The sequence below is a fragment of the Xyrauchen texanus genome, chromosome 1, assembly GCF_025860055.1.
Source record: "Xyrauchen texanus isolate HMW12.3.18 chromosome 1, RBS_HiC_50CHRs, whole genome shotgun sequence".
Classification (NCBI taxonomy): domain Eukaryota; kingdom Metazoa; phylum Chordata; class Actinopteri; order Cypriniformes; family Catostomidae; genus Xyrauchen; species Xyrauchen texanus.
The window spans coordinates 12,924,349-12,931,319 of NC_068276.1; positions in this window are offsets into that span (position 1 = coordinate 12,924,349).

Below are 6,971 nucleotides of genomic sequence, written 5' to 3' on the forward strand. Positions count from 1 at the left end.
GTGAACATTGTTTAATTTCCTTTGGGTTATTTGTAAAAATTTGGTTAGAATCCTTTATCTGAGGAATTAGACATAAAGCAACTTGCCGTTTCGGCTGGTGAGCCAGAAGACGGCTTGATTTGTCTCCATTTAAAAAATAAAGGCCATGTGTGATATGAATCAATAATAAAGGCCAATATGAATTGTTCCGCTTGAGTTGTAGATAAAAGATTGAATTTAGGTGTTTCAGAATATTGTCAGTCTAAATCTAGTATAGATTGCAAAAATGCCTGCAATTCCTTTCTACACTCTTTAATGGCATATGATGTATAGGATATTATATGGCACCTCATATAAGCCTTTAGAGTCTCCCAGAGTAATGAGTAAGATACTGAGTCCAATTTATTGCTCTCCAAGAAGGTGTCTAAATTGGCCGACAAACCATTGCAGGAGAGGATTACGTTTCCACTGCGGCCGTTCAAGTGGGAATGCAGGTCTAGAACCACATTTGCATGGTCTGATATAACTATAGCTGAGTACTCAATTATCTGAACCATTGATGTAAACAGATTATCTATAATGAATAGTCTAGCCTGGAAAGGGAATGATGAACATGAGAGTACAAAGAGTACTGCTTGGCCATTGGCCAATCTCCAAGGGTCCACACACCCATTTTGTTGCATAAAAGTAGAGAAAACCTTTGCCATGTCAGAAGCGATACTACTAGAGTTAGACCTATCAAGCAGTGGGTCAGTAACTCAATTCAGGTCTCCAGAGAGTATCAAATGGTGTGTATTAAGCTTGGGAATTAATGACAAGAAACTATTTACAAATTGAACATCGTCCCAATTAGGAGCATAAGTATTTACTAAGACAACTGGCACTTGAAAGAGAGATCCAGAAACTATAACAAAACAACCATTCGGGACACTGAGTACATCAGATGGTGTAAACTTCATTCTATTATTTATCAATATTGCCACACCTCTTGATCTGCTATTGAATTCTATTATGGTCCTCTGGTCTTCAATGAGTTTCTTGTAAGAACAATATATCTGGTTTATAATGCTTAAGATGGGAATTTGTTTTTGTTCTTTTAACAGGGCCATTAAGCCCCCTAACATTCCATGACAGCAATCTCACAGGATGGCTTCTATCCTCATCACCTATATTAACTAAAGAAATTAACTAAGGAGTGCAGGGCTTATAGTTTGAAACAATCTGTAGCCATGAGCTGTGAGAAAATCCAAAAGAAATCAGGTCTAAACAATGTGTAACAACTGGAAATATAATCTGCAGACCTTCCCTTCCCGTACAGCCCTGCTTTCATGTCCTTGAACGTCTCTTGCCTTTTCCCCAGCTCAGTGCTGAAATCTTCATGGAAAATCACCTTGTGGCTGCAGTAGTAAAACTCCTGCTATTGCCTGCTGAATCTGAAGATGTGATGCTTATCTTGGAAGAAATGCAAGAGAACCAAGAATACTCTAGGTCTGGACTGTTTGGCCTTTGAGTCGTTGGTTGGCATAGGTCCTACTCAGTGGGCACGCAAAAGAATGAGTGGGCTTGTGAAACAGTTCTTCCCCATTACTTCCATGAAGAAGTCAGTCATGAACTTAATGGGATCTGATCCCTCCAGCTTTTCGGGAATACCCACCATTCTCATATTAGACCTCCGTGAGCGATTCTCGAGTTCATCCAGCTTCTCCTTCAAAGACACATTTTCTTTCTGTAGCGCATCAGTGGATACTCCAACATTCACCAGCCTGTCGCTATAATCATTTAGGCCATATTCAACCTCGGGAAGGCATTCGTAATGTGCTGCGTAGTACGATTTAACTTGGCAGGGCACCAACCAGTTCAGTTTTTAAAAGAGAATGAACTACTTGCGTCATGTCAGAAAGAAGCGCTGATCGGAGTCTCTTGAGGTCTTTAGGGTAAAGCCTGCAAAACCTTGAGGCGAGGTGCCATGTCATCGCTCTCACCAGAGGCCTTGCCATCTTTGTCTCCGGATTTATTCCAAGGTTGCTTTCTTGTCGTCATTATGTTGTTCACCTATGTTCCCTTGTTGTTCAGAACGCTAAATAATGTATTTGAGTGAGCGTATATCAATAGTAAGCGATCAAATAATTAAAAGTGCTCGGGAGCCGCACCCACCTACACCTATTCACGCCATGCTAAACCTGGAAGTCTCCAAAGCCAGTATTTTTATAGCCTTGCTCCAACCATGACATGTTATTCTAGCAGAATACAGATGAGAGAAAAACAGTCTATGACTCATCGGTCAAGTACCTGGCACATGTGTAGATGTTTGCACATGCAAGCACAGAGTTGGAATTAATTTCTTTACAGCAAGTGCTTGGAGCCGCTCTAGGTAAATGAACAAGGTGTCAATTTCATTGTTGCAGTGGTAAGAGGTTAACAGCCTTTTTTTGGTGTATCTCAATCTGAGAATATTTTGGAACCAATCCTAAATGGATCATATTTGAAGATCTGCTAACTGTAATGTAGTGGATAATAAAAGGCAAAATAAACAAACCAAGGTTCAGACAAGGATAAAACTGAAACTTACACTATATCCATCCAGCAAAGGACAAGAACTGACAAAGAACCCAGGGATTAAATAAACAAGGAACTAATGAGAAAACAAGAAACACCTGGAAATGATAAGCACAAGAACCAATGAACAAATACAAGGAACATAACTGCAACACCAATAAGAAAACAAAAGACAAGAAGTGAACAATAAACATACATGGCAAACCCTAGTGGTTGCCAGGGTAACCCTTGCATAGCCCCCCTTTAAGGAGTGGCTTTTGATGCTCCTACTCACATACACACAAAATAATTGTTCATAAAAGGAAAAGGAGACCATGGGTGAGGAGGCAGACCATGAGACCACAGGAGGAGAACAAGTGGAGCTGAAGATCATGAGGGAGCAGGACACCAAGGGGGTTTGGACAGAGCAGGGGATCCAGATGGAGACCATGGAGATTTGTGTGGAACAGGAGACCACTGTGGCTCGGGCAGAGAAGGAGATCACTGGAGATCTGGCGGGTGGCCAGGAGAGCAGGGCGGAACAGACGTGGCAACAGGAGAATACTGGGGATCAGGAGTGGATGCTGGAGACCACGGGGGATCAAGAGCAGATGCTGGAGACCACTGGGAATTAGGAGCAGACGCTGGAGACCACTGGGAATTAGGAGGATGGCCCGGCGGTGAGGGTTGACCAGGCTGATGGCTAGGAGACCAGGGTGGACCAGGCAGATGGCAAGGAGTCCAGGGTGGACTAGGCTTATAGCCAGGAGTCCAGGGTGGACCAGGCGGACGGCCAGAAGTCCAGGGAGGACCAGGCGAGGGAGCAGGTGACCTCTGGGAACCCAGCGTATGGCCATAAGAGGCTGGCAGGTTCCAGGCAACAAGATATGTTAGCAGGGTCCAGATCTGATCCTTCTAAATACATGGCCACATCAATAAATTGTGCCAGCATCCCACTCTGCCACCTGGCATATTGGACCAGGGGGGCTCTTCCAGACCATGCCTAAAAATGTCCTTCAGCACAACCTCATCCCAGTTCTGAAGATTGGAGAGCTCAAAAAAGTCAGCCGCATATTCATCTATGAGGTGAGCTTCTTGACGGAGCCAAAGGAGCTTTACTGCTGGATCCATATGAGGTCAGTTCTTCTGTAACGTAGTGGAGTCTCAGAGAGTGAGGGTGTGGATCCAAAAACAGTTTATTAAAGAAAATACAAAACAAAGCAAGGCACAGACAAGGCAAAAACTAAAATACACAAGGAACTAATGAGAAAACAAGAACCAGCTGGAACTAATAAACACAAGAACCACTGAACAAAGACAAAGAAAAGAAGTGCAAAACCCATAAGAAAATGAAAGATAAGAAGTGAACAATAAACATACACTACGACCCCAAGTGGTCATAGTGTAACCCTGACACTGACATCTCATATAAACTCAAATTATGAAAAAATAAACTGGAAAATGGGAATTTCACTTTAATTATGATCCTTTGGATTTTTTTTGACTAGAGTATGACTTGGACTTTTATGTGTTTTTGTTCATTTTGTTATATATATATATTTTTTTTTCATCTTTATATACCCAAAATAATATTTGAATTTCAATATCATAACTCCATCAAATTGAATCTCGTAATATTCAACAAAATTAAATTAATACATTTAAAATAAATGTAATAATAAAATTTAAAATATTGAAAGTTTATGCAATTCAATTTGATGGAATTTTGTTATGAAATTGAAATGTGTAAATCTTAATTTCTTTTAATCTTTTATAAAAAAATTTGGTGTAAAAGTGGCATGGGAGACTGGAAACAACGAGGGAGAAGCAGAATTGGGAAAGAACCTCAGGCTGGGACTCAAACTCAGGTAACCCGTGACAATATACTGTCCACAAGGCTATGGCTCCAACGCTTTTAATGTAATAATAACAGTATTTCTTTGTATCCAATAGTTAATTTACTTCAGTGACAGTCCCCTGGAGTAAACTGGTGAATTAACATACATGTATATAGCACTTTTCTGACACTATACTCTTTAGTTTTATACAGTGTACAGAAGACTCTCCTCAACCACCACCACCAGCATGCAGCATCCACTTGATCACCACAAACTAGCTATTGGTGGGGTGGAGAGGAGAGAGTGGAGTGATAGAGCCAATTGATGGATGGGGATTATTAGAAAGCCATGATTTATAAGGGCCAATGGGGGAATTTGGCCAGGACACCAGGGTAACACCCCAACTTTTTTTTCAAGAAGTGTCCTGGGATTTTTAATGACCACAGAGAGTCAGGACCTAAGTTTAACATCTCATCCAAAGGACAGTGCCTTTTAACAGTATAGTATCCCCATCAACATACTGAGGTATTAGGGCCTACACAATCCACAGGGTGAGCACCCTGTGCTGGACTCCCTAATACCTCTTCCAACAGCAATATTAGTTTTCCAGGAGGTCTCCCATCCAGGTACTGGCCAGACTTAGCCATGCTTAGTTTCAGTAGGCAACCAGTCTTGAGCTACAGGGTGATATGGCTGATGTTAAGTGCCCTATTCAGGGGCCCAATGGTCACAGGGAACACAGGAATGCAGTAGTTCATGTATGTGGCTTCAATCAATATCAGCATCCCAGTACAATTTACAAAAAATAAAAAAATGTAAATAAAATAAATAAAATGCAGCTGAAGACTAAGGTGTTTTTGCATTTTGCTTGGTATGAAAAGTTTGTTTTAATATGAGAGAGACACTTTAATACCATCACCAAATCACATTATTTATTTATTTCTTACATTTTTGCTTCTCATTTTTGTTTTAAAAAATTTCTGCATTTCTGTTTATCTGCCAACAGACAGAATGCAGGAGATGAAAGATGATTTGTTTGATTTGAATGTTATATGGATGTGTTGAAGTGTGTTTTGGACTTTTAGAAACACAAATAAAAGGAATATTTACATTTACATGTTTTCCCAGGCCAAGAAGAACCTCTGGGGAAGGTTCTAGTTGCACAACACATCTTTGTGGTTGCAAACACTAAAAATGTAGCCTATATATTTTTTTTGGTGAATCACTGCTTTAGAGAATAAATAATAATAATAATAATAATAGTATAATAATAAAAACAGTCTCAATCTTTTTAAATAATAATAATACAAAAATCTATATTTTTTGCATTAATTGACATGATTGACTGTTAAAACTGAATTTATGCTTGACTCGCTGTAAACAAGAAGTCCTTTTAAATGAATTTTCACAATGGCAACAGTTCTAATGGGTTTTATGAACAAGCACAAACCAGCAGTCCTCTCTTACTAATTGTAAGATTTTTTTATTAATTTGATTTATTTAATAAAATTAGCTTTTTTGGAAGATTAGTTATGGATTAATTAACATTTTGCTCTGATATTATCTTGATTTAATTAAGTGAGTTATATTGATAACATTTCCCTGAATAGGTACTTTAATACTTCATAACTAGGTCCATGTAAGCCTTCACAGAATGTTTTGTATAATTTCACAAGGTGGAGCTAGTTTACAACCAATACCAACAGCATGAGAAAACATGCAATTTCCCTGAAAACTGAGCTGTAATTTCAACTGAATTGTCATTAGCCAGATGATTATAGATCTTGATAATAAGACTGAAAAACATGCTAAGAACATTAATGAATACATTTGCATAATAGAGAAGGGGAGACTGATGTTTCTATACAGGTGGGGAAATTACAAACAGTGACAACATCACTGCTGATGCTGGGCAATAATTTAACCTGAAACAAACATTATTTTTGCTAATATTGCTTCCTGCATGACAAAAAGAAGAACATTTCATTTCACATCACAACTGTTGTATTGCAGATCTCTGCAGTTATTTACTGATCTAAACCAATGACCAATATGACACCACAGGCTGTGAAAATTCAACAGACTATGTGTCCTATTTACATCATTTTATAGTATAAAGTAAATATGTCTGATCTGTTTGTTGTCAGGTCTAGATGCATTGCTAGATAAAATCTACAATATTATATATGAAGATAAAATTGTTCATAGTTATTGTATGACTTATAGGCTAAGTAGTTCAATAATGCAAGAAGCTTATTGTTTAATAAATGCTCATCAGTAATTTTGTATCATTACTCTCTTACTCTCGTTGCCTCTTCTAATTATTTATTTTTATTTTTTAAATGTTTTTTTATGATCATGAACATTTTTCTAATTTTCTCTACTGTTAGAGTTTATGGAGACACATATAAGACTGTCACCTTGTGCTCTTAGCAATATGTTTTCTTTCATCAAAAGGCTTTGAAATTCCCCATGTTATTGTTGTCTTCACTATTAAACTTGGAGCTGAAGAGGAATGCCAACGTTTTCACTTCTTCGCAGTCACTACATGTGCTATTGGGCTTGTATCTTTTCTTGAACTGCTGTTATAAAAAGGGGGCGGAGCCTTGACGCAACTTC